Source organism: Crotalus tigris, unplaced genomic scaffold (genome assembly GCF_016545835.1).
Source record: "Crotalus tigris isolate CLP2741 ecotype Arizona unplaced genomic scaffold, ASM1654583v1 scf7180000017650.191825, whole genome shotgun sequence".
Classification (NCBI taxonomy): Eukaryota; Metazoa; Chordata; class Lepidosauria; order Squamata; family Viperidae; genus Crotalus; species Crotalus tigris.
In genome coordinates this window covers 145,638-171,265 of record NW_024096542.1, presented here as the reverse complement: position 1 = coordinate 171,265, position 25,628 = coordinate 145,638, and the positions used below count along the sequence as shown (strand labels likewise).

At 37.8% G+C, this 25,628-nt stretch overlaps 1 long non-coding RNA gene across 1 annotated transcript in view; it reads left to right on the top strand.

Moving 5' to 3' along the window:
* The window catches only part of LOC120304768, an 81,513-nt gene that overhangs the window by 17,098 nt on the left and 38,787 nt on the right, over nucleotides 1-25,628 (top strand). Inside the window, exons 3-4 of the long non-coding RNA XR_005555823.1 lie at nucleotides 1,117-1,203; nucleotides 4,134-4,189. This is a non-coding gene — a long non-coding RNA (uncharacterized LOC120304768). The remainder of the gene's footprint in view (nucleotides 1-1,116; nucleotides 1,204-4,133; nucleotides 4,190-25,628) is intronic.

The following is a 25,628-nucleotide window of genomic DNA, read 5'->3' as shown; positions in this document are numbered from 1 at the left end:
AGTAGTTTGCCCTTGTCTGTTTCCTAAAGCTTACAGAAAGAGAACAGTCCAAAGTCTCTCAGCTGGTTTTATGCCTCAGGGACCACTAGAACTCATGGCTTCCTGGAACCCAACTCCAATCTTTTTCACTGTAGGATTATGCAGTATCTTCTCCCTGTTAGATCATGTAGGTAGATAGATTCTATCTGAAGAAGCTGGTCCCCAAAAAAACAATGGCCAAAGCCATAAAGGAAATTATAAGTAATCAAACAAAAATACCTTTTTGTTCAGACCTCAGTCCAAAATCATGTAAATGGAATCTGCCACTTCTCTAGCTTGCCTCTGAGACAATAATTTGATTAAATAATTGCTTCAGCCAAACAGCCTTACTTGATTAGTAGTGTACATCTATTTGGATTCTCATGGTTGCAGTGATCTTTAAAATGAAAAAAAAATGTTTATCATGATTGTTATTTTTTACATCTGGATTATTGCTACTTTTTCATGATGTGGCAACAGATGTATTAATTGAGTTTAGGGTCTTCTGGCAATTGTGAAAATAATGCCTCACAGTTTTACCTGGCCACATTGATTTTAAATACAGAGAGTCTCAAAGAAAGGAAAGACATTGATTTGACAGAAATAAAGAAAAGTCTAGTCCTATTGTTTCCTTTGGCTACAAGCAAAGTGCAAAATAAATCTCAAGCGGCTAAGAAAGATGAGAAAGACTAGCAACCTTGAAAACTTCCATTTAACACACACACACACACACACACACACACAGAGAGAGAGAGAGAGAGAGAGAGAGAGAGAGAGAGAGAGAGAGAAATCTAACCCTACAGAAATCATAAATTCAATATTTGACACTGGTTTGAGGCCTTACACCTTAGCCAGCATGGTAAATTGCTTTGTTTAGAATAACACTATGACAGCATCTGTCTTTAAACAAATAAACTCAACACTATTTAAAAGATATCTAATACTGTAATGCCTACAATTCCAAATCTTGCTTCAAAAAGTTTGGGTGATCATTCCAAAACATGTGATATTTCGAAAACATGTGATACTTGCATTTTCACTGTTGTCATGCTGTCTTCTTTTTTCTTCTACCTTTGCACCCAACCATCTGGATTAAAGTTTGTAACCTTTGGGACGAAACCATCTCCTGAAATTTTGGTCCTTTTTGCAGTATCAAATATAATTCCGAGGAAGAGAGAGAGAAAGGTACAGAATTTCAACTATATTCTGAATTAACTTTCTACCCATCAGTGTTTCTACTGATGCCTTCACTGTCACATCTGGAGGTTCCTTTTGCTTTTAGCAGCCCTTCTACATTGTTCATCTTTGGAGTATGTGAGCACTCCAGAATAATACTTAAGTTGACATGGAAGATTAGCATTTGGGACCATTTTTAGTCTTTTAGAAAGAGGCAGGACTTGAGTAAAAGGAACTTTTCTGCAGGAACTTTAAAGAGGATGAATCACCCTGCACAAGACGAGGAAAGGCAGAAAGGATCCTTTTCCAGTGTAGGTGAGCAAGTATAGGTGGAATTTTTCTTCCCCCTTCATTTGTTTACTTGAAAAGAAAGAACTTTCCTGTCTTCTGAAATCCATTTAGAATTCTGACATTTCACCCATTTGGCTTGTCCTGCTTTGAAGTCCCTTCTATGAATGGAATAATTGCAAAGCAGGGACAAATTTGGCCAATGGGATTCCAGATCCTAGGAGCAATGTATTATTGGCCTTTTAATAATCTCATAATATTTTATTGGGATATAATGGGCATATTGTGGGGTTCCTGTTTTTATCTTAGCATTTGGAAATCTGGTATTTCATTGTACAATAATATTGTTAGCAGTATTTCGCTTCACTGGTTTTCCATCTTTCAAGGAAATCTCAAAGAAGCCCCAGGTTTACTTCCACAGCAGTTTGCAGCATGTTGGAGAAATGTATGTGTAACACACCCCTCCCCCCAAATCCCTTTCCTAGCACTCATCTTTCTTGGAAAGTAAAAGTAAAAAAAAAGTTGTAAAGAAATTCTAAATGATTTTGTGAATAAGGTAAAAAAAAACCAAATATGGGAAAAGGAAATTTTACAACATTTTGACATAGCAGTTAATGCACCTGTCTAGAGTAGCAATAGCACTTAGACTTATATATCACTTCAGAGTGCTTTACAGCCCTCTCTAAGAGGTTTTTATAGAGTCAGCCTAAGGCCCCCAACAATCTGAGTCCTCATTTTACTGACCTCGGAAGGATGGAAGGCTGAGTTAACTTTGAGCCAATGAGAATCGAACTGCCGAACTACTGGCGGCTGGCAATCAGCAGAAGTAGCCTGCAGTACTGCGTTCTAACCACTGCGCCACAACTCGAGGAGTCTGCAAGTTCTAATCCTGCCTTAGGCATGAAAGTCAACTGGGTGATTTTGGATTAGTTACTGTCTCTCAACCCAGCTGACTTCACAGGATTATTATTGAGGGGAAAATAGGAGGAGGAAAAAATATTAGGTATGGTCACTATCTTGATTTATTTATAAAAATAATAAATTTAGTATTTATATACTAAGTTGTTCTATACAATATACTTCTTTGAAATTTGATATAGAGTCAATCAAGATGCAAATAGGAATATTCTTTTTTGACTAAAAGTTTACAGCAGAAAAATATTCCATGGGGGAGGGGTTAGAAAGTGTGATTTTTACTTTTTTAAACAGCAGACATTTCAACTGAATTATGCTCAAAAGTCAAGAATTTTTTTTTTTTAGGAAAGTTTAAGGAACTGGAAAAGATCCAAATGAAGATTTCAGAAAAGAGTACACAACCACAACAGATGCAAAGGGAATCTGAAAGGGATGATTCTGCATTTAAATTCTACAGGTGTCAATTTGTATAAAAATTTGGGTAAATAATTTATTTCAGCAGGATTTAAAAAAAACAAAATAAAAGAAATGGAGTTGTTTTATACCGTATTTTAACTCCCACTAAAACAAGAACTTATACTGATAGACTATGGTACTGGGAATCCAAATGAGGATAAACAACCTATGGAAAGATTGATAGCCTATTAGTATGAAAAATAAAGTTTTATTGGAGGACTTGAATGTATTCTTTTCCATACAATTGGGTAGAACATCAGAGAAAAAGATTAAACCACCCAAGGCAAATTACTAAAGAGGTTTTTTTTAAAAAAAATTGATGGACAACTTAGGGTTAGTAGATATGTGGAGAAAGAAAATGGTAATTCTAGAAAGTACACTTTCTTTTCAGAAAAAAAGAACATTTTCATGAATAGATATGATCTGGACTTTAAAAATCTTGGATACTATATTCTCTAAAGGAGAGATTTTACCAAAAACTTACTCTGATCATAATCTTATGAGTTTAGTTTATGAAAATAAATCTAGTTCTTTTAAATGGAGGTTAACCAGAATTACAGAAAAAAGAACAGTGAAGGATTGTAAAAAGAAATTAAAATATACTGTTTTAAAAATAATTTATATAAATACACTGATTTAGAAATGGTTTGGTATGTAAGAAAAGCTTATATTAGAGGCTATTTTATATGTAGCATAATATTGAACTCAGAAAGAAGAGGAAAGAGAAAATACAGGCTATTTTGGATGATATAAATAGAAAAGAAGAATAATTAAATTCCCAGAGAAGATAAGTATCTCTCGGCAAATTAAACTTTTACAGCAACAGCTATCAATTTTAACAGTAAGAAATGGAAATAAAAATGAATTATGTAAAGCAAAGAAATTTTGAATTTGTAAATAAACCAGGGAAATGGTTACCTTACAAATTAAGAAAAAGAAAAGCAAATGGAACTGAAATTTCAAGTGATAGTTAATGCATTAATGGATAATGTGGCTATGCAAAGAGCATTCCATCAGTATTATTCCAACTTGTATAAAAAGACCTGTTATTCTTTTCAAGAAAAGAGATGAATATCTACAGAAACAAAATCTATTAAGGATTACAGAGAAACAAGGACAAATTATGAATTGATTTAAAACAACAAGGGAAGCTTCTGAAGCTATAAAAAAGGATTACATCAGGAAAAGTACCTGAATCTGATGGACTATCAGGCTTTTATTGTAAATGTTTTGAGGATGGACTTTTATAACCCCCTAATATAATGAATTCTATTTTACAGGGAGGAAAACTGCCAGAGACTTGGCAAGAGGAAACAGCACTAATACAGAAAGAGAGGTAAGATTTGATTTTAATAAGAAATTATAGACTAATATCAATATATAATGATTAGAAATTGTTCACAACTATTCTAGATGAGAGATTGAAAACAATTTTGCAGAAATTCATTCTTGAAGATCAAGATAAAAGACAGCTGAAGCACAATACAGTATTAGAATTGTGCTGAGTTTTAGAATATTTGGAAAAATATAATGAAAAACATGCTGCATTATTATTATTTTTTTAAATCAAGAGACGATCTAGTGACAGGATACACTTGCTTCTTACATACAATTGGCAGAAAGATTTAAAGTAGAGAAAAGAACTTTTAATTTTGAACAAGGTAAGATTGAGTTTGAAAAAGTGGCCTTGGGTAGCTTTGCCTTCCTTTTTCCTGCCTTTGGTCTCCACTCACTGTCTGATAATATTTGTTTTGCTGACTGATAGTCTATGGAGGAATCTGGTGTGTGAAAGATCTGGAAGGCTAGTGTTCTAGGTAAGACAATAGAGCTGACATAATTTACCAGTGATAAATACTTAAATTGCAGTGTCCTCAAAGATAATGAACAACCAATTGTACAAGCTTATCCACTAAGTTTAAAACAAGAAGGAACAGATGAATACCTAGAACTTTAAAAGCGACAAAATAATAAGAAAGCAGCTGATGTCATATTCTTTTCAAATCTATTCACCAGTCTTATTCAACAGAATAGGATAATTCCCTTCATCTGCTGCTTGTAGGCTTCTTGAAAGGACAGAGAGTTAGCTGTTATTTCCATTTTTAATGTTATACATTTGCCACTGGGAGGAAAAATAGTTGTAGGCATGTCTCCTATCTCGGGTGGCAAAATAACGTGAGTCATTTTAAGTGCTATAAACTCTTCCTTGAGAAATGCATGGTTTATTTCAGTTCCTCAGACAGGCAAATGTCATCATGTGCATACTTAGAAGCTGCTGATTTTCAACCCCAGATTGTAAAAGCAAAGCTATTTTAAAACTGCCCTTCAGATTTGTTTCTTGGTGATAACCAAGACTGTATTTTCAGCAAGTAATTTCATCAGAGTTCCAGACTGCAGCAATCAGGGCCTCATGAGTCTTCACAAAAAATCAAGAATTCATCCTCCTTGCATTCATTAGACTTAAATTCATCTCGTTTATGTCTTGCTGGTTTCTTTTCTAACTTACTAGCTTCTCCCTGGTGCTATGTGGCCAGAACTAAGATAACATTTCAGTGCTATTCTAAGAAACTTATTGCTTCTTGGAAAATAGAGTTTGGAGCTGTAACAAATTTGATGAGAGAGGTGATGTATGTCCTATCTCAATAGATTTTCCATTTTCCCCAAAAGGATTGAGAAGAATGACAAATTTAAGAAATGCTGCATCACATTAATTTAGATTTTCAATCTACTTTTCCAGAACCAGTGGAGTTTCTCAGAGTAGTACTGAAAACTATGAAGATCTTTCAGAAAACCTATCATGCTCTTTAATAAGCAAGGGATTTAGTTAGTTTTCCCAGTGAAAGACACCTGGTTTCTTTTTCCTAACTTATTTTTTTTCCCTGTGTTTTACATATGTGCAGAGGAAAAACATCTTACAAAAGGCCATTCAATACCAGCATGGTTTAAATACATGATACATGATTTCTTTGTGGAGGGGAACATAATCTTTATATTTCAATATATTTATAATATTTCACTTCTCACTCCCTCATCCAATTTGTAATATTTCTATCTGCAAATTGAGAACAACATTTCTCAATGAAATATTTCTTTAGTTACTGGCCTTAGTGGCTAGAAATTCTAAGAAGTATAGTTAATATATTTAAAGGTCAAGTCTGAAAAGTCTACTGTTTTCTCTTTCTCTTTGTCTTCCTATATATGTTGAGAAAAATAGTCCAACACTGGAATAAATATAAAAACAACTGTTTAATAAACTAGCAACTGTTTGATAAACTTAGCTTTCGTCGGCTAACTGCCGACATCATCAGAGTGGAATCCTGGAGGTTTGAAAGCCTGCTTATAAGACCGGCAGTTTGTGTGCTCTGCTCATAGAATGCATTACCGGTCTACACGCCCCAGTTGACCATATTGCTTCTAATAGTCTCACATCTGTTTGTACACTTGTAAGCTCGGGGATCATTGCCTCTTTTTTTGTTGCTCTCTTTGCCCACTTTGGACATATCTGGGTACATGTTGCTATAGGATGGTCCTCCAGTGCCTCCTGTCCTGTGGCCACCCCCCTGTTGTGAGTGTGGCACCCCACCTCCCATCATTGGCTCCTGTACAAATCGTGCTGGGGATTTCTCCCCTTTGCCAGTCGTGGTTCTTTGTTGTTTCAGACAGCGGTTCTGGTCCTGCGTAGGCTGCATCTGTTGCACTCATTGTGAGTTGTTACTCTGTTGTTCCCACTTTCTTAGTGCCTGGACAACCATGGGATCTGGCAGGGTGAGAGCTGTGAACCATAAACACAAAGCTTTCGCTGTGTCCCTGCACAACAGCTACAGTGCCCTTGCTGACCTTAATAGGGACATTAAGGAGACTGGTAAAGGTATTTGTGAAGATAACTCAAATAAGCAGGGGATTGTGGTCCGAGATGAAGAACTAGATTTTGACAGGGAGAAGTGTGAATCAGGTATTGCACATCAGTCATGCAAGAATAGAAAGGCTCCCAAAAAGAGAAGCTACCTTCTGGTAGGTGATTCAATTATAAGGGATGTAAATTTAGGAAAGGACACAGAGGCTTTGAAAGAGGTCAGGTGTCTTCCAGGTGCTACTGCCAGTAGGGACAAGAAGCGTATTTCTAAAATAATCAAGAATGGCAGCAAGGACTGTGATGTGGAGGCTATTGTACATCTTGGCACTAATGATCTGTCCCAAAAAGATGTACTCTCTGTGCAGAATGATTTCCAGAGCTTGGGGAAGGAACTTAGCAGAATAGGCTGTAGGCTTACTTTCTCAGAGGTTTTACCAGTGTATAAGGAGCAAAACGGAAAAGGCCAGTGCATAGCACAATTCAATATGTGGCTAAAGGAGTGGTGTAAAGGGGAAGGCTTCGGATATATTAGTCACGATGTCAGTAGCTGGTCCAATCAAAAGATGTACAAAAGAGATGGTTTGCATCCATCAAAAAAAGGGACTGAGTTACTCGGCTATAAATTCACAGATTTTCTGGAGGGAAATTTAAACTAAACAGCGGGGACAGGGAGTTAATTGATACGGAACAACCCTGTCCCCGGCAATTTAAAAACTATAGGGCTATCAGTGCATGTAGCATAGATGTGTGTGTGGACAAGAATACCAACCTTGCTACCAATCAAAATGAAGCCTCTAATAGCGAGTGCCACATAAAGTGCACTAACCAAATAGGTGGTAAGACAATAGGGGAACTCAGGCACCACACAGGTTATGTAGAAAGGAAACACAGGGCCACCCACAAAGGACTCAAATGTTTATACACCAATGCACAGAGTATGAACAGCAAACAGGGTGAACTAGAAATTCAGGTTAACGAGGGCAGATACGATATTGTTGCCATTACGGAAACATGGTGGGATGAAACTCACACATGGAACACACAGCTAGAGGGATTTAAATTATTTAAAAGAAACAGACCAAATAAAAGAGGAGGTGGAGTTGCTCTCTATATAAGAAATAACTACATCTCCACAGAAATAGAGTACAACAATGATAAAAACTGTCTTGAATGCATTTGGGTCAATATAAAAGGGGGGGGGAAATGACATTGCCATAGGTGTATACTACAGACCACCCAACCAAACAGAGGAAATAGATGAACTTTTTGCTAGTCAGCTAACTAAGGTATGTAGGAAGCACACCACAATAGTAATGGGGGACTTTAACTACCCTGACATCAACTGGGAGACAAACTCCGCACCAAGTGGAAGATCAAACAGGTTCCTGGCAAACCTAGCAGACAACTTTGTCTCCCAAAAAGTAGAGAAGGGAACTAGGGGATTAGCCATTTTGGATCTAATTCTCACTAACAGAGATGAAATGATAGACGGTGTTGAAGCCATAGGAACCCTGGGAGGAAGTGATCATGCAATATTAGAATTCAACATTATAGAAGCACAACCAATAGAACACAGTCAAACTAGAGTCTTGGACTTCAAGAGAGCTAATTTCAATAAACTTAGAGAGGGCTTGGGAAGGATTCCATGGATGAGAATCCTCAAGGGGAAAACAACTCAAGAAGCTTGGGAAATTTTGAAAAATGAGATAATAAAAGCACAGTCTAGCACAATACCAACAAAGAGGAAAAATAACAGCTCTCAAAAGAAACCAGCATGGCTGCATAAAGAACTCTCTGACAAATTGAAAGATAAAAAGGACAAGTACAGAAAGTGGAAAGAGGGGAACATAACTAAGTCAGAATATCAGCAAATAGCCCGAGCCAGCAAAGATGAAGTGAAGAAAGCCAAGGCTCAAAATGAACTAAGGCTTGCGACCAAAGTCAAAAATAACAAAAAAAGCTTCTTTCAACATGTAAAAAACAAGAAAAAAGTGAAGGAAATGATTGGTCCATTAGTGGGTGGAAGTGGCAAGAAGGTGACAAGCAACAGGGAGAAAGCAGAACTATTTAACTCATTTTTTGCATCTGTCTTTACACAAAGGGAAAAAACAGACCAACCTATCAAAAATAGTGCCACAAAAAACAAAACAGAAACACAAGTTAAGATAGGCAAGAAAATGGTTAGTGAGCACCTGTCCAGCCTAGATGAGTTCAAATCGCCAGGACCAGATGGATTACACCCCAGAGTTCTCAAGGAACTGGCAGATGTGATATCGGAGCCACTGAACTATATTTTTCAAAGATCCTGGAACACAGGGGAACTACCAGAGGACTGGAAAAGAGCTGATGTAGTTCCCATCCTCAAAAAAGGAAAAAAAATGGATCCAGGAAATTACAGACCTATCAGCCTGACCTCAATACCTGGGAAGATCCTGGAAAAGATAATCAAACAACGAATCAACGAACACCTAGAGGCAAACAAAGTCATTACTAAAAGCCAACATGGGTTTGTCAAAAATAGATCATGCCAGACAAATCTTATTGCATTCTTTGACCAAGTGACAAAATTAGTGGATCAGAGGAATGCTGTGGACATAATTTACTTGGACTTCAGTAAGGCATTTGATAAAGTAGATCACAACCTACTACTTGACAAGATAGAAAAATGTGGGGTAGACAGAACCACCACCAGATGGATCCGTAGCTGGCTGACCGGCCGTACTCAGCGAGTGGTCCTCAATGGAACTGCATCTATATGGAGGGAAGTGTGTAGTGGGGTGCCCCAGGGCTCTGTTCTGGGCCCAGTACTCTTCAACATCTTCATCAACGATTTGGATGAAGGGATAGATGGGGAACTCATCAAATTTGCAGATGACACCAAGCTGGCAGGAATAGCCAACACTCCAGAAGACAGGCTTCAGGATACAGAAGGATCTGGACAGACTTGAACACTGGGCACTAACTAACAAAATGAAATTCAATGGTGAAAAAAGCAAGGTTCTACATTTAGGCAAGAAAAACCAAATGCACAAGTACAGCATAGGTGGCACCATGCTCAATAGTAGTAACTGTGAGAGGGACCTCGGAGTCCTAGTAGACAATCACTTAAATATGAGCCAGCAGTGTGCTGCAGCTGCCAAAAAGGCCAACACAGTGCTAGGCTGCATTAACAGAGGGATAGAATCAAGATCACGTGAAGTATTAATACCACTCTTCAATGCCTTGGTAAGGCCACACTTGGAATACTGCATCCAGTTTTGGTCACCACGATGTAAAAAAGATGTTGAGACTCTAGAAAGAGTACAGAGAAGAGCAACAAAGATGATTAGGGGACTGGAGGCTAAAACATATAAGGAACGGTTGCGAGAATTGGGTATGTCTAGTTTAACGAAGAGAAGGACAAGGGGGGACATGATAGCAGTATTCCAATATCTCAGGGGCTGCCATAAAGAAGAGGGAATTAAGCTATTTTCCAAAGCACCTGAAGGCAGGACAAGAAGCAACGGGTGGAAACTAATCAAGGAGAGAAGCAACCTAGAACTAAGGAGAAACTTCCTGACAGTGAGAACAATTAATCAGTGGAACAGCTTGCCTCCAGAAGCAGTAAATGCTCCAACACTGGAGGTTTTTAAGAAGAGACTGGACAGCCATTTGTCCGAAATAGTGTAGGGTTTCCTGCCCGAGCAGGGGGTTGGACTAGATGACCTCCAAGGTCCCTTCCAACTTTACTATTATTATTATTATTATTATAAGCAGGCAGTAACTCTATGTGGCGATTAATTGAGTGGTCATCCGACAGCCAAGCCTCCTTCAGGAACCGGCAGCCCTTGGTGACATCCTGGGCGATGGCCTCTGCCCTGGCAAAGTCAAACATGTGATTGTTGCATACACCTTGAATCAGGCTTATTTGTTTATATGTCCCTTTTCTGTAGTTATAGCTCTGAAAATTATTGAAAGTATTGCATTTTTGGCAAGATTTAATAATGACAATAATTATTTATATGAGGGCTCTACCATCAAAACTGTTGCGACTCCTAGTGACTGCTGTTGTGATCATTCAAGTTCCCCCTTGTATCAAGCAACACATTTGGAAAATATCATACAAAGTACAAGATTCATATTGATTTTGCAGCTTTGAGAGATGTAACCCATTAGTTGTTGATCAGTGCAAAAACAATATTAAGGCTTGTGCTAAGAGTATTGGCTGTTATGGATTAAACCCCATTCATCAGTTTCAGGAAGCATGATCCAAATTTAGCAAAGACAATCAGAGGTGTACAAAGAAATGTATAAATATTGAGGGCAATACTGGGGTTAATGTCAAATAAAGGCAGAACGTACTGGGAGGTAAAAATTCTGCATAAAGCTTGCTTGCTCTCAAAGTAGTCATTCAAACATGCACGACACAGAAAACCATTCTCTCAATTTATAACATCAAATGCCTCAAATACAATTTATTTTAAATGGCTCTTTAAAAAACTTGTGTCAAATTTTAGGTGAACAATTATGCCCTCAGGCAGGCTTGAATAGGATTCCCATTACTCTCTGAATGTTGTCATTTTTCTGATGTTAGACTTAAACCCAATTGTAGAGCATTGCCTCCTTTAGAAATTCACATAACTATTTCTAATATAAGGGACTTCAACATTATTTCCATATTGCCAGCAATATTGAATATCATATCCCCTGGATTTAGCCTCTTCAGCTCTGCACTCTGATGCACCCAGAGTCTTCTCCCAGGGCACTTCTGTACATCAACAAATCTGGTGACCTGAGCTGAACCAGTGGCTGAGTCATATGATCCTCCTGGTACTGTCTATTACTTTAGTCTTTATGGCAATGCTGACCATGAACAACATGATACAAAGAACCATGAATTTTCTTGGACATGCATTGTGGGCCTGGGAAATATGAAAAACAGTGTATATTTTTATTGTTGCTGTCACAAAGGCAGCTCCTTTTTACTGTTATTAATTATGGGAAATGAATGTGTTCTGATGTGCGTGATATGGTGAGCAAGACTGCTATTTATTCTGCACTGCCATGGGTCTTTACAAATAAACTTTACAGTAAATTACATTTGTAGGCACACACACACACACACACACACACACAAACACACACAAACACACACACAGAGGAGCAAAACTAGCATGAAATCATTTGCCAGGTGTTTAGCCTATCTTGTGAAATATTAGATTTGTAAAATTAAGAACCCCCTAATAGCAATTTGTAGATTCCAAATAATTCATAATTTTAATGAGATGTATGAATTAATTGACTGTAGGTGGGGGAAAGAACTATTTCCCCCCTTCATATATTTTTTTAACGATATAAATACATGTAGTATTTATCTTGGCAAGACAAACATGCAGTTTCTAATTAATATTTATTTGATCTGACATATTTGAAATTGACATACTGTACATTCAGACCAGATGAAATACTTGCAAGTAATGCAACATATGTGTGGAAAATCTTGAGTAGTACATGTTTCTGCATTCACCGCAAGATTCACACGGATACTGGACCAGTTTCATTAAGCAGCATCTGTTTTATTATATCCATCTGAAATCAACTTTGCCTAGTTACCAAAAATGCTCTCAAGTCGAGCAGAAGTTCTTGCACACCTTAGGTTCTGTCTCTGAGATCCTTAAAGGTGAAGACTTCAGGGACAGAGACCAAAGCTGTGACTGTCCCCCTCTATTCTTGAAGTACCAGGACCTCCCTTTACCAGTCTCCTCAGCATTGTTTCATCTGTCCTTGCCTTTATCATCTCTTCCAAGCCAGAAGTAGTTGGGGCGAAAATGTGCTGCCTTTCTTCCTCTCATCTTTTCAACTAGTTCTGGCCAATTGTCTTATACTCAACTATTTTTCCTTAGCCATAGAGCATGCAGGGAGAAATGGACAAACAGGAGGAAACAATTGCTAACGTCAACCTCTTCCTTTGTCTTTCATTGTTATAACATTGTGCCCTCTCTAATTAAGCTGTAGCAGGGAGAAGCTTTAGACCCACAAAAGCATGAAATCAAAGGCAGCTATTGGAAAGTGCATGCTGTTTTAATTGAAATTCGGCATGTATTTGGTGTAGCATAGTGTGTTTAAATTCATGGGAGAGTAGGCATGGTTTTGTTTTAACTATGCACAAAATTACAGGTGTTAAAGGGTTGTCAACCCACTGGGTTAAGGGCAAAAAAATGGAATAAAAGTGAAAAAGGCTGCTTTTTAATTTACCTTGCTAGAATAGTGCTTTGTGTCTTTACATTGTCTCTACCCTAATTCACTTTTCTGCTCACAAAACGAAAACCTGGCATCCAAGAGCTTTTTATGTGAGCATCATTTGTATCTTTCTCCCATAAATCTAACGGTAATGGACAGGAGGTCATTTCATTTTATTCTTAAAAGAGGAAATGAGAAAAACTAAGCAAGGGAGGATAACTTAAAGGCTGTGGATCATCTCCTCAAAATGCCACCAAATTGTAATTGCTAACGTAACAAAAAAAGGAAAATCACAAAACACAGGGAAGACATTAGTATTGAATTAAAGTAATTAATTTGCCTTTCATTTACTTGCATTTAAAGGTGAATTCATTCAAATCCAATGTATAGTTTGTCTGGACCTCACCCCTGCTACTAAAAGCAAGACCCACAAGCTGCCAGTCAAACAAACGGCCTCTTTCCTATCTCTCCTTCCCAAACTATATATTTCTGCTTTTAGGATAAGAATTCAGAATAAGCATGTGAATTCAGATTATCCTAATCTACCAACCTGAAATTCATAATTGCTAATCATGGATAATGGGAAGAAAGGAAAATTACCCTAGTCTGGTAGAAGTCCACAAATGCTGCTAATTATTGCACAAGTATTATGTGTATAACATTTTTTTTATACACAGATTCAGGGGACACATATATTTACTGTAGGTAGCTTTACAGATAAGATTTTAAGACAGGTTTTATTCCTACTAAACACAAGACCTTGGATAATAGCGTACAACTTTTTTCTAGGCCAAAATGTATGCTTAAAACTGAAAAGGTGACCGAATTCCTGGGCTGCAGCAAAACACACATTTAAATTCAATTCTATTTTTCTTCTTTAGTCATATGAAATGTTAGACTTGGGCAAGGATTTTTGAAGGGCTCTGGGGATTAGACCTAAGTTGCTTGAAGAAACTTCATGTGGGACTTTACATTTAGCTGACCTAGAATCTCAGAAACTACAAGCAAGATGTGGAATAGGCAAAGTTAAAGGGAAGGCTTAATGTGGTTTTAGTTTGTGGAATAGATCTGTCTTTGGCCAATCCCTAATTCCACTACAAATCGATGCATACTTCATTGTGAGGTATAATCCTACCTTGTTAATACAGAAAAATATCTTCTTGTGATTGGTGGGTCTTATCAAGATATATTTGTTAGGTATGTTTAGCAATAGAGCTCCTCAACATCTGGGGTAGTATTTTGTTCTATTCAGGACAGTCTCATGCAAATCCCTGGGAGTTAGTCAAGCATTTCTAATCCTCACTGCTGTCTGCATTTCCACCTAAAGGCCTACCACTTGCCCTAGTGGCTTGTCCACCCTGCTGAAAGAAGCATAAAATATGTATTCGATAATTCCTGAGGCATTCTTTAGTCAAGACTTAGGAGCAGGGACAGCTAGAGACCAACAGAATAATTGATAGATTATTATTGAAATGTTTATTAGATGATATTTGTTATATATCCTGCCTTATCCCGTCTTTTGCTTTAGTGAAAAAGTATAGAGCTTTCTTAATTGTGTGGTTCAAGGTTCCTTGGCATTTTGGCCAGGATCCCTTTTCTTGGAGCACTTCAATAAAAGAAAATAAAACCTCCATTTTGTGTCTGGTGTTCTTCATCGGCCTCAGTACCAGGCTCAGACCTGGATTAGGGACAACACCATAATATTCTTCCACACGGAGCACAATTTTAAGCATGTTTATTTATTGTGGGTATTATCATAATGTGTTTAGGATCATAATCTATGTAATGCCTTCTCCACAGCCTTCGGATGCTGTTGCAAAAGTAGGTAACCCCTACTACCTGATATTATTGCATCCCTCACAACTAGCTGTGATGTTTGGAGCTTTGAAGAGTTCAAGTTCAGTAGATCTAAAGAATCCTAAAGATGCCACATTCCCTAATAAATAATAGCCACACTTGCCATTGATTTCACAAATAAATATCTGCTAATGATGCATTCTGTGAGTTTCTAATATTCAGTTCCCTGTTCATAAGACCCCCCACTGTACATTTTTCTTATTAACATTAAATCTAGTAAATTAAATGTGCTTCAGAAGCAAACAATGCTTCCTAACTTGATTAGTCCTATTTTGTGAAATTAAATAAGTAGGGCAAAAAGATAGAAGCATTATTATGTAGCCCTTTTAATTAAAGGCTTCTTGTTACTTTTTTTAAAAAAATAAGCTATTGCAGTTTGGAAGATAAACTTAAATTTAATGTTCACATTAACTTATTTTTGCCTATTCAAAGGTAATGAATTTGCTAATCAAAATGGTTTCTAAACAAATAATATTTATAATGGCAGGGAGTTTGAAAAGCAAATATTGTCTGCAGAAATAGGCATAGCTGCAATGCATAACCTTGACATACAGGACTTTATAGTCTGTGATGATATTTTATAATACTTTTATTAAACATTGAATTTTAAAAGGTATGAGCTAATATAAACTAAATAAATGAAAGAATAAAAAGAAAAAAATAGAAAATTCAGGAAAAAAAATAAGAATGTCCTAAAAAACCAAAAATATATAAATTTATTTATTACAAATATAAACAGTTTTAATAACTTATCATCTTCTCTTAACATGTATAAATTTCCATATCCTACCTCTTATCTATACACAAATCTTTAAAGTTTCATTCACTTCTGAATAGCGAAAGTCCATTAAAGGTTTCCAGAGATAATGTCTATTTTACACTTGATTAAAAAAACCAGCTTTATATTCCTTTAATGAATATAGTGGTTATTGAAGCACTTTTTAGGCAAAATCATCCTGAGAGAATTTAGAGTTGATCTCATCTTTCATCGTAACAAATGTCAGGGAGGAACAATAATCTACAGTGAAATATTAATTTTATTTTGTGTTTCTCTTAATTTGTTTTGAAATGCCTTATTTGTTTTCTTCCTCCAAAACCGCTCATTCATGGCAGGTAATACGATGGCCCATTAGTTAAATAGTTGAGAAATCTGTTTATGTTCAGGATGGGTTCAGGTAAATTGAGGGATAAAATAAATAAAAAATTGTATTGGGCCAATTTTAGTATTGGCCTTTTTTATTCTTGATAACATTATAGAACATACATTTACAGGTGGAGACCTCCTGATTCACAGTATTTGATGCAAATAAAAAAACTTTCTAGATATTGTCTTTTGCCTTTATATAACTTAGATGATGGCAAAATCTCATGGCTCTTTGAGCCATCTATGAAAAAACACAGCACTATATCCTGGAATTATAGAAAGTACAGATTCTGGTATCGTACTGGTTTGGCAAAATTCAAAAGAGTTTTTTCTATAGCAGGGTTGTTCAGCCTGTGATCTTCCAGATGCAATATAGAAAGAAGCTGGGGGTTGTTGCTTAGCAATATTTGGATCATTACAATTTACCCAACCTTGTCCTAGTGTGCTGAGATGACATGTTTGCATTAGCACCTAAACGGAAAAGCTAACTAACATGTATCAATGCTGCTCATTGGGAAGAGTTGATAGTTGATCTAGCTCAAGCTGAGATCATATTGCAGAGCAAGGTTCCAAACATCCCATTACTGCTTTTCCCTGGGAAATATTGTCTCCTCACAAAAAATTTTCAAAATAGTATTTAAAACTTTCAATATTGAGAATTCTGTGTGAAATGTCACTTATGGTAAATTTTGGAAAATTTGCTGAGTACCATAGAACATTAGATTAAGGGATAGGCTTTGCTGACTCCAGCTTAATCATAAATGTGCAATTTTCTGTTCCTTGTGATTGCCACCAAAATTAAAAATTATTTATTGAGTAAATATGCATTAGTTTGGGCTGCAAGTGTGTACTTTAAAAGCTAGCAAATCCTTGGTTAAAATTTTCCTTTTAACTAAGTATTGACTTTGGATAGTATAACTTTCTATGACCAAAAATATCTTGCTTGATCTGAGGTGGGAAAATAAACATTCTTCTACATTCTTACTTCTCTGACTTCTTTGTTCAATCAAGATAATGGAAGGCAGGTGGATTTCACTGAGTGCTTTGGAGAACTCCTACACTTGACTGGGTAGGACTGTTCCCCAGTGTCACGTTGCTACTTGACTCAGTGCAAGTGTATGCTTTGCCACTGTGTGAAATGGAATTGCTTTCACGCAGAGAGGCTGCAGGCAGTTCCCTTTATTTATGTGATCCTTGATATTTAACTAGTTCCATTTCTATTGTAGTAGTTGATTTCTTTTCAAAGAAAATAAACCTTATTGCAAGTCAGACTCCTTACAGATACAATACAAGATTCCATCTAAACAAAAGTGTTTTTTAGATGTAGGGGATCAAATGTTTCTGGACTTGAAGGAAGACTGTAATTTTTGCTAATATGGTTTTGCATATCTGCTCAACCCACAGAGTAAATCCATCATTTGCTTCAATGATATATTCTCCCATATCTCTCAACTAAGTGCTCTGCTCAGATTTTCTTCAAAAATATATAAATTATAGTTTTGATCAAATTTATAAAAACCACATATAAAGAGATAAGGATGGGATGAAAAGATGTGGCCATGTACCTCTTTATGCCCACCTTTCTTATAGAGCTCCATATCTTCAACCCCTCCCAGGTAAACCAGAAAAGAAACATATTAGATGATTTAACTCTACTTAATTATAAAAATTAACATTAGCAAAATCTTGCAAGTCTGAAAGTACAACTTCTCACAACCACTTTTAACTGTGATAAATTAGGAGTCATCCTGCACCGGAGACAAATTCCTTGTGTATTTACAGTAATCACACTTGGCCAAATATTCTATTCTATTCTATTCTATTCTATTCTATTCTATTCTATTCTATTCTATTCCATTCCATTCTATTCCATTCCACGACATGACACGACATGATACAACATGACACTACACTCCATTACACTCCACTCCATTCCATTCTTTCTCTAACTTTAAAGCCACTAGGGACTCCTGCCTCTCTTGCCTGATTATTTCATAGCAACTCTTCCTCTCATTCCCCATCCACACATTACAATATCACAGTATTCTCCATAAAGACCTCCTAAAGGATATGCATGCCTACATAGCTCCTGTGAAAAAGAATCATGATATGGTACTTTGTTTGAGTGGATGATGCCTCTGATTGTTTGAAGCTGAATATGCTTACAAAAATGTCTGTAGAATTTCACACTGAATGGTCAAAAAACTTTCCACTTTGGCTTTACTAATATCCTTGTCATCTTTTACTACTATCCCACCGATTTCCATATTTTTGTACTATTATATGTTTGAGCATTGAATGGAGAAAGATGAGACTGCTTTCTATCTCCACTACCAGTATATTCTGCCCTCTTTCTCCCTAGATTCCACACATTCAGAGTAATTCAAAAAGGGATTTTGTGTCAGGTGCCAGAATGATGCCCTGTACAGTTGTGAGCCACTTTGCATTCAAAGAAATGCAAGAATGTCTCTTCTTCAGACCTTTGCACTGAATTTGAAAAAGGAAGGAAGGAAGAACAGTCAGGTATGTAAGACTCAAGGGTCTAAGTCTATCTGAAAGTTTACTTTCTCCATATTTAGCAAAATGGAGGATGATCTGACTTTACCCTGGAGCTTTAGGAGAGTTAATCTCATCGCTGCATTATAGCCATTATTTTCTAAGAATGATGGTTTAGATCAGTGGTTCTCAACCTTCCTAATGCCGCGACCCTTTAATACAGTTCCTCATGTTGTGGTGACCCCCCAACCATAAAATTATTCCAGGGTCATGTGATCACCTTTTGCAACCTTGTGACAAGCAAAGTTAGTGGGGAAACCAGATTCACTGAACAACCATGTTACTAATTTAATCTCTCTCCCTCTTTCTTTCTCTCTCTCCCTCTCTTTCTTTGTCTCTCCCTTTCTCTTTCCCTCTCTCCCTTTCTTTCTCCCTCCCTGTCTCTCTTTCTCTATCCCTCTTTCTCTCCTCTTTCTCCCTTTCTTTCTCTCTCTCTGTCTCCCTTTCTCTCTGTTTCTCTCTCCCTCTCTTTCTCTCTCTCTCTCCCTCTGTCTCCCTCTCTTCTCTCTCCCTCTTTCTCCCTCTCCTCTTTCTCTCTCTCCCTCTCTCTATTTCTCTCTCCCTCTCAAAGATCCTTAAAATCCTTAAAAGTTATGCTTGGGTGGAAGACTTTTTCTTTTACAGATGGGGCGGGTGGGCCCGACATTCGCGGGCAGGCAGGACCCCACCGGCCAGGCCACCGCATCCCCATCACCCTCCACGCCAGCTAGGTCCCTTGCCAAACCTCCCAGCTGACAAGCGCAAATTGGGGTCGCCAGCTGATGGGGGCAGAGTTCGGTGCTATGGTGTCCTCCCCTTCGCCTTCCTCACCGGCCAAAGTGTTGCCAGACATTCCAGCTGACGGGCGCAGGTCTGGAGGTCGCCAGCTTATGGGCGCAGGAGGTTGGCACCACGGCAGCCTCCCAGCCACCTGCTTCTTAGGCTGGAGCAGTTGCCAGGGCTTGCATGGTCGCCAGCGGCGGGGAGTGAGTCAGCGGCCATTGGGGACCATGCCAGTGGTCCTGTGCCATGGAGGCTTGAGGCACCGAGGTGCAGGACACAAAGTAGTGCGGTGCCATGGGAGGTAGCAAGACAGAGGGAGGGGTTACCTGCATCCTGCCAGCTGAACTCTGGAAGCCAGCCTGAATGAAGAATTTTAGGGGGTGTTGAAAGGGAGACAGACTGAGGGCTGTATTAAGACCATAGATGGCTGCATAAGGAGAGTGGAAGGGAGGTGAATTTGGGGTGGAGCAGAAAACATGGGGGGAAGGCATTAGGAAATAAGCACCAAGGTACATGGCGTCTTGCAAGGGATTCCTGAGTGTTCCTTAATTGTTTTTCCTCTCTCCTCTGTGTGAGAAAAACTTTTGCGATGTAAATTTGAAACCAAGTGTTCCTGTGAGGTAGCGCAGGAGGTCCTTGGGAAAGGCAAGTGCAAGTCCTCTCTCCCAATCCCCTTCTTCTTCTTCACCCCCTTCCCCAGCCTGCCTGTGATCTTAGCTCACAGCTCCATGGCTTTTCTTTGCTTAGCTTAGCCAAACTTTCTTCCACCCACCCCATTCCTGGGAGCACCAAGGAGGTATGGCAGAAACACATGAACTGGGATTGTGGCACCCTTGGGAATCTGATCACACTTTGAACCTTAGGAGAGGAGGAGGAGTTCCTTCCTCCTTCCCTCCCTCTCTCCCTGTCAAGCCCCCAGAGGCTCAACATGAATGGGCAGGGGAGGGATCGAGGACAATGTGCGGGGCGGCAAAGGAGACCAGCAGTCGGCACTGTTCTACCTGGCAGCGTGGGTGTCGGCTCCATGGGCATCCCGACCAACAGCTGAGTGGCTCCAACTTCTGGCCACCAAACAGCTAAGTCCTCCGGGTGGCAACATGAGGCCCTGAGGGGTATCGCAAGCTCGCAGGGAGGTGGGTGGGAAGGAAAAGAAGATGGAAGAGAGTGAGGCTGCAACAGAGAGAGTGGTGTCTCGGTTCCTAAAACCATTGGAAATATGTGTTTTCCGATGGTCTTAGGCGACCCCTGTGAAATGGTCATTTGACCCCCAAAAGGGTCGTGACCCATGCTGGTTTAGATCTTTTAGCACCAGTAAACCTTTGCAGGTACTTGCATCATAAAACAAATTATCTTAAATTAAGAAATACAAGATGAAGATTAGGGACTAGGCAGGACGACAACACAGTACAATGTATAAGATTAGAATTAGCAGCTCCAAAAAAGTACACATTTGCTATTAAATAAGTCAGATTTTTAAAACAACAGCATTTGTGGTCTGCTGGGTGAAACTGAACTTGGATTTCTATGTGTATCCTCAATGTGGACTGGACTGTTTGAGAGAAAATTAAATCAGCATTGCACATAAAGTTGCTTCTTAGCATGTTAATGGGAATCTGGAGCCAAACTCATTCTGAATGTACTTTGTTGGTTCATGTTTTACAACTGTATTAATTTGCTATAATTTTATATCATTGGACTTGAAACTAGAGATAAATGGCATGTGGCAATAATTTTAATTTCATGTCATATTACTCAAATTAAGAGTATTGGATAAGCCAGGGCCCTCAAATAAATTAATGTCTCCTTGATTAACTAATATTCTAGTTTCATTTTGAATATGTGGTAATATAGCAGATTTGGCAGCTGAGTCAAACTAATCCACATGTAAAAAGACAATGTGCATGATATTAAATACTAATGAGCTTCCTTTTTATAGACAAATACAGTACATTCTTGCAAATAGGAGAGATTCCATTGGAAGGACTAAAGGAGTACTCAAAGTGTCCCCCACAATACACACCAAATCTCTCCCCCAGAATGAAAGGAAGGAAGGGTAAACCCTTACACGATTGACGGTGTAATGCATATTTCCAAGTGTAGCTTGCATGTTGCTGAACATAAGCACCAAGGTTTATATAACATGTCCCCCCCCCAGTTGCTTTGTTCCTTCAATCTCACTACCTCAATATTTTTCAATATTCTAACTGCTGTGTCTTATAGCCAAATTCCCTTTGTTGCTATAATCCTTTTAACATTTGCAGCACCTCTTAAAAAGGTTCTTCCCTGCTATGCTCCATTTTTTTTAAAAAAACAACAACCTGGCTTCAACTTATAAGAAAGGATGGTGGGGAACTAGGAAAGAGATCGTTCACACCTTCTGCATTTTTCAATCAAAATCAAATTGACGCTTCTTAAACATCAGTGCAGATCAGAGGAGCATTATGTTATGAGTGGTAGGCTTCTCTGAATTTTGCAATGCATTTCTATTTTAGAAAAGAGCATATAAAATGAGAATGCAGTGGAGAATTGTACACAAAAAATCATTTATTTTACCTGTGTAATCCTTCATATTCTATCCTGGGGTGTATATACCACTTGAAATAGCCAAGTAACTATATTATGGAAAATGGAGAATGCAGTGAAAAATTGTATGTAAAAGGTCACCTATTATACCTGTGTAATCCTTTATATCCTATCCTGGTGTGTATACGCCATGTGGCCAAGTGACTGTGTTATGAAAAATTGAGTAAACAAGTTAATGTGAATATTCAAATGTGCATTTTTTCTGCTTTTCTCTACTTTCTTTTTTCTTTTTTCTTTCTTTCATTTTTTAAAGTTTGTACTTTAACAGAATAACAGAGCTGGAAGGGACCTTGCAGTTCTTCTAATCTTATCCACTGCTGAAGCAGGAAACCCTATCCCATTTTCAAAAAACGGTTGTCCAGTCCCTTCTTAAAAGCCTCCAGTGTTGGAATACCACTACTTCTGAACGCAGGTTATTCCACTAGTTGATTGTTTTAAATGTCAGGCAGTTTCTCCTTAGTTCTAGGTTGGTTCTCTCTGTGTTCATTTCCATCCGTTGCTTCTTGTCCTGCCTTCAGGTGCTTTGGAGAATAGATTGACTCCCTCTTCTTTGTGGCAGCCCCTCAAATATTGGAACACTGCTATCATGTCACCCCTAGCTCTTCTTTTTATTAGACTATAGAATAGAATAGAGCTGGAAGGGACATTGGAGGTCTTCTAGTCCAGCTCCCTGCTCAAGCAGGAGAACCTATATTATTTCAGACAAGTGACTGTCCAGTCTCTTCTTAAAAATCTCCAATGATGAAGCACCCACAATGTCCGAAGGGAACCTGTTCCACTGGTTAACTGTCCTCACTGTTAGGAAGTTTCTCCTTAATTCCAGGTTGCTTCTCTCATTGGTCAGTATCTTATCTTTTTAATTTTAATATTTAATAATAATATTATTAAAAAATCACCTTAATGACTCTCTCAAAAGTGTAGGAAAAAAAGCAAGAAGCTCATCTTTATTCATTTGAGAACTATCATATCTGGGTTATAATCCAGACACCCATGAGATCAAAAGACAGAGAGAAAAAACAAAAGTCAGTCTCTCTTTCTCTCCCTCCCCCCCCCCTCTCTTTTGCTACCATGTATTGACCATGTAGTAAACTCAGACAGCTCCCTGGGAGCACTGATAATGAAGCTAAAGCTTAAGTATTTTGGACACTTAACACAAAGGCAAGAATCACTGAAGGAGACTTTGATGTTTGAAAAAAATTGAAGGAAAAAAGTCTGAGGCAAGACAAAGCACCGAGATACTATCAATGAATACAGAAACAGAAGCTTAGAAGAATTCAATGAAGCAATTACTGACAGATAATCCTAGTGAAATGATGTCAATTTAGCAATGGCAATGACTGGATTAATGTGCAATAAGAATCATTGGATATTTTGCACCCCAGATATGGCAGGTTTAATTTGTTTGCATTACCCTCCCACTGCCTGAAACTCTTGGGTTTGATGGCCCAAAGCCATCAAAGATTGACCATCCCTGTTCTAGAGTGATGTTTGCACAGATTCCTCTGATTTGTCAGTCCTCTAGAAAGTATTGACCCAACTAGTAGGTTAAAACATTACGGTTCCAACATTTGATTCAAACTTAATAGTTAAACATCATATTTTCACTTTTATACACAGCTCTGTTTATATGAGTAAATTAATGCTTATTTAGCTTTCAAAAGCTAAACAATAGTTGCCAGTTTTTCCTTAAAGGTGAAATCAGGGTGGCAAACAAAGTGAATCATATTTACACACAATTTTAGAAGAAAAAGAAAAAAGAAAAGCAATGAAGTAGAAAACAAGTGGCAGGTCTCTCTCTACAAGAAGTCAGCAAATTTCCAGTTGTTCTTGTTTGTTAGTTTGAGAAACCCCCCACTGAAACAGTTGGGAGAAATTAAATCTGCTGGCTTTATTATCTTGTTGATGGAGTTCATCCTGAGGTCTACAGGAGGAACAAAGGAAGTTGGGAATCCAGCAAATAGTTGATTACCTGTAATTTGATCATGATTAGTGACCCTGTTAATACCAGAATATGCTGGGAGATGCTTGACCTCTCCCTCTTACTGCCCTCAGTAGAGTTCTTTTCCCATCTCTTCCTATTCTCTGTTAACTGGCTGTTCAAGATGGTTCGCATGATTCTGTCAAATCACAATCTCACATGCATTCAATACTGGATTATGCCTTTAAATTAGAAGGTGGGGCTGCTGAGATCCTGCAAAATATAATACATGAGATAGCCATAAAAAAGAAGCAAGTATATTTCATATTTTTATTTCACCATATTTCTACTTATTGTTTTAGACTCCCTGATATTCAAAACAAAGCCAAAAATCTCCACAACCTTGAGAGATAAATCTTGTGGTATCGTCCTGGTTTTGAATTTTTATTTCACTTCTACGGTCTACAGTTTAGTACTTGGGAGAATATAATTCAACATATTGTGAATTGGGTAAAATTGTAGTCTGAAGATGACAGATTTTAGGAAGAGTGGTAAATGATTATAAAGAACATTTGAAAACTATGTGGTGAATGTTTTCAAGAAGAAGCACGATAAGGAATTATAAGCAGTCTCATATTCACAATTTATTCTCTTCTGTCACCCTTGAAGATTGAGACTAATGGACTTAAAAAGAAGTGCCTTTTTCCACATCAGCTAGTTTGTACCTATAGTTGATGAGGATAAACAGACCCTCAAACTTCCATGCACCTTATTTTGGAAGGAAAATAGATGTCCATGAGGGAAACGGATTTGGTTTTTGTTTCTTTCCTTTGGACCAAGAGTACTGGTTTCCAGCAGAGTTAGATTTATTCAGGCTCCCAGTCCCATTGCTTTTAGGAATGATGTTGAGGTAACAAATTATCAGTTGATAACACGGAACAGGGCAAAAAACAGCATTTAAGTTATTTTGCTGCAGTAGATGAACAACAAAATGGTTCCCCTCCCAATTCCAGAGTGGCCATTAAAGTACCATAAGAAAGGACAGTGAACTTTAGAACATTTATAAATAAAGATGCTCAGCAGAAAGGAATAGTTTAAATAAATAATCAAATGTCTCTACAGCAAACTGTTATAGAGAAACATCAATTTATTGGACTATAATGCATGGACTTGACATACAATGAATCAGATAATGATGACATGCAAATGAAGAAAATCATTGCATACACTCTCACTTACCTCACTTCCCGTAGTTAGCTTGGTAAAATCAGATTTTACCGTAACAGCAATAGATTCAGCAAAACTATCTAGACTCTTCCTACTCACTTATATATCTACAACTTTGTTTTTCCTCTCTGATTGTTTTGGCCCTGTCAAAAGTGCGAATGCTCAGGGAAAGAAAAACAGTAATTAAAAAAAATCAGATTAAACAACACTGTTCAGTTTCTTACTGGGGCTGTTCTGCATGTAAAACCTGTGTACTTTTTAGATGAGTTTAATTATAAACATACCATCACTTTGCATTTTTCAATCTGATAGTGAAGAATAAGGAGTATAGATACTGAAAAATTGAAATACTGAAACAAAGGGGAAAAAAAGTAAAATATGAAAAATCATCATAAGTAGGACCTTTCAGTTGCTTGTTTCTCCCTTCCCTTCCATTATGCTTAGCTACTAATCACTACTTAGGCATTTGTACTTTTCTTGAAGTATTGGAGAATGTAAGAAAAGTTTTATGAATATTTTTACTAGTGGATGAAATACCTTTTGTAACAGCTTCATCTTTAGGTGTTATTAAGCAAATGAATAGAGGGAACATTCCTGTCTTTGCCAAATAAGCAATCAAAGTGTAGGGGTTGGTCTGGGCAGGCTTTGGGTTATTTTAA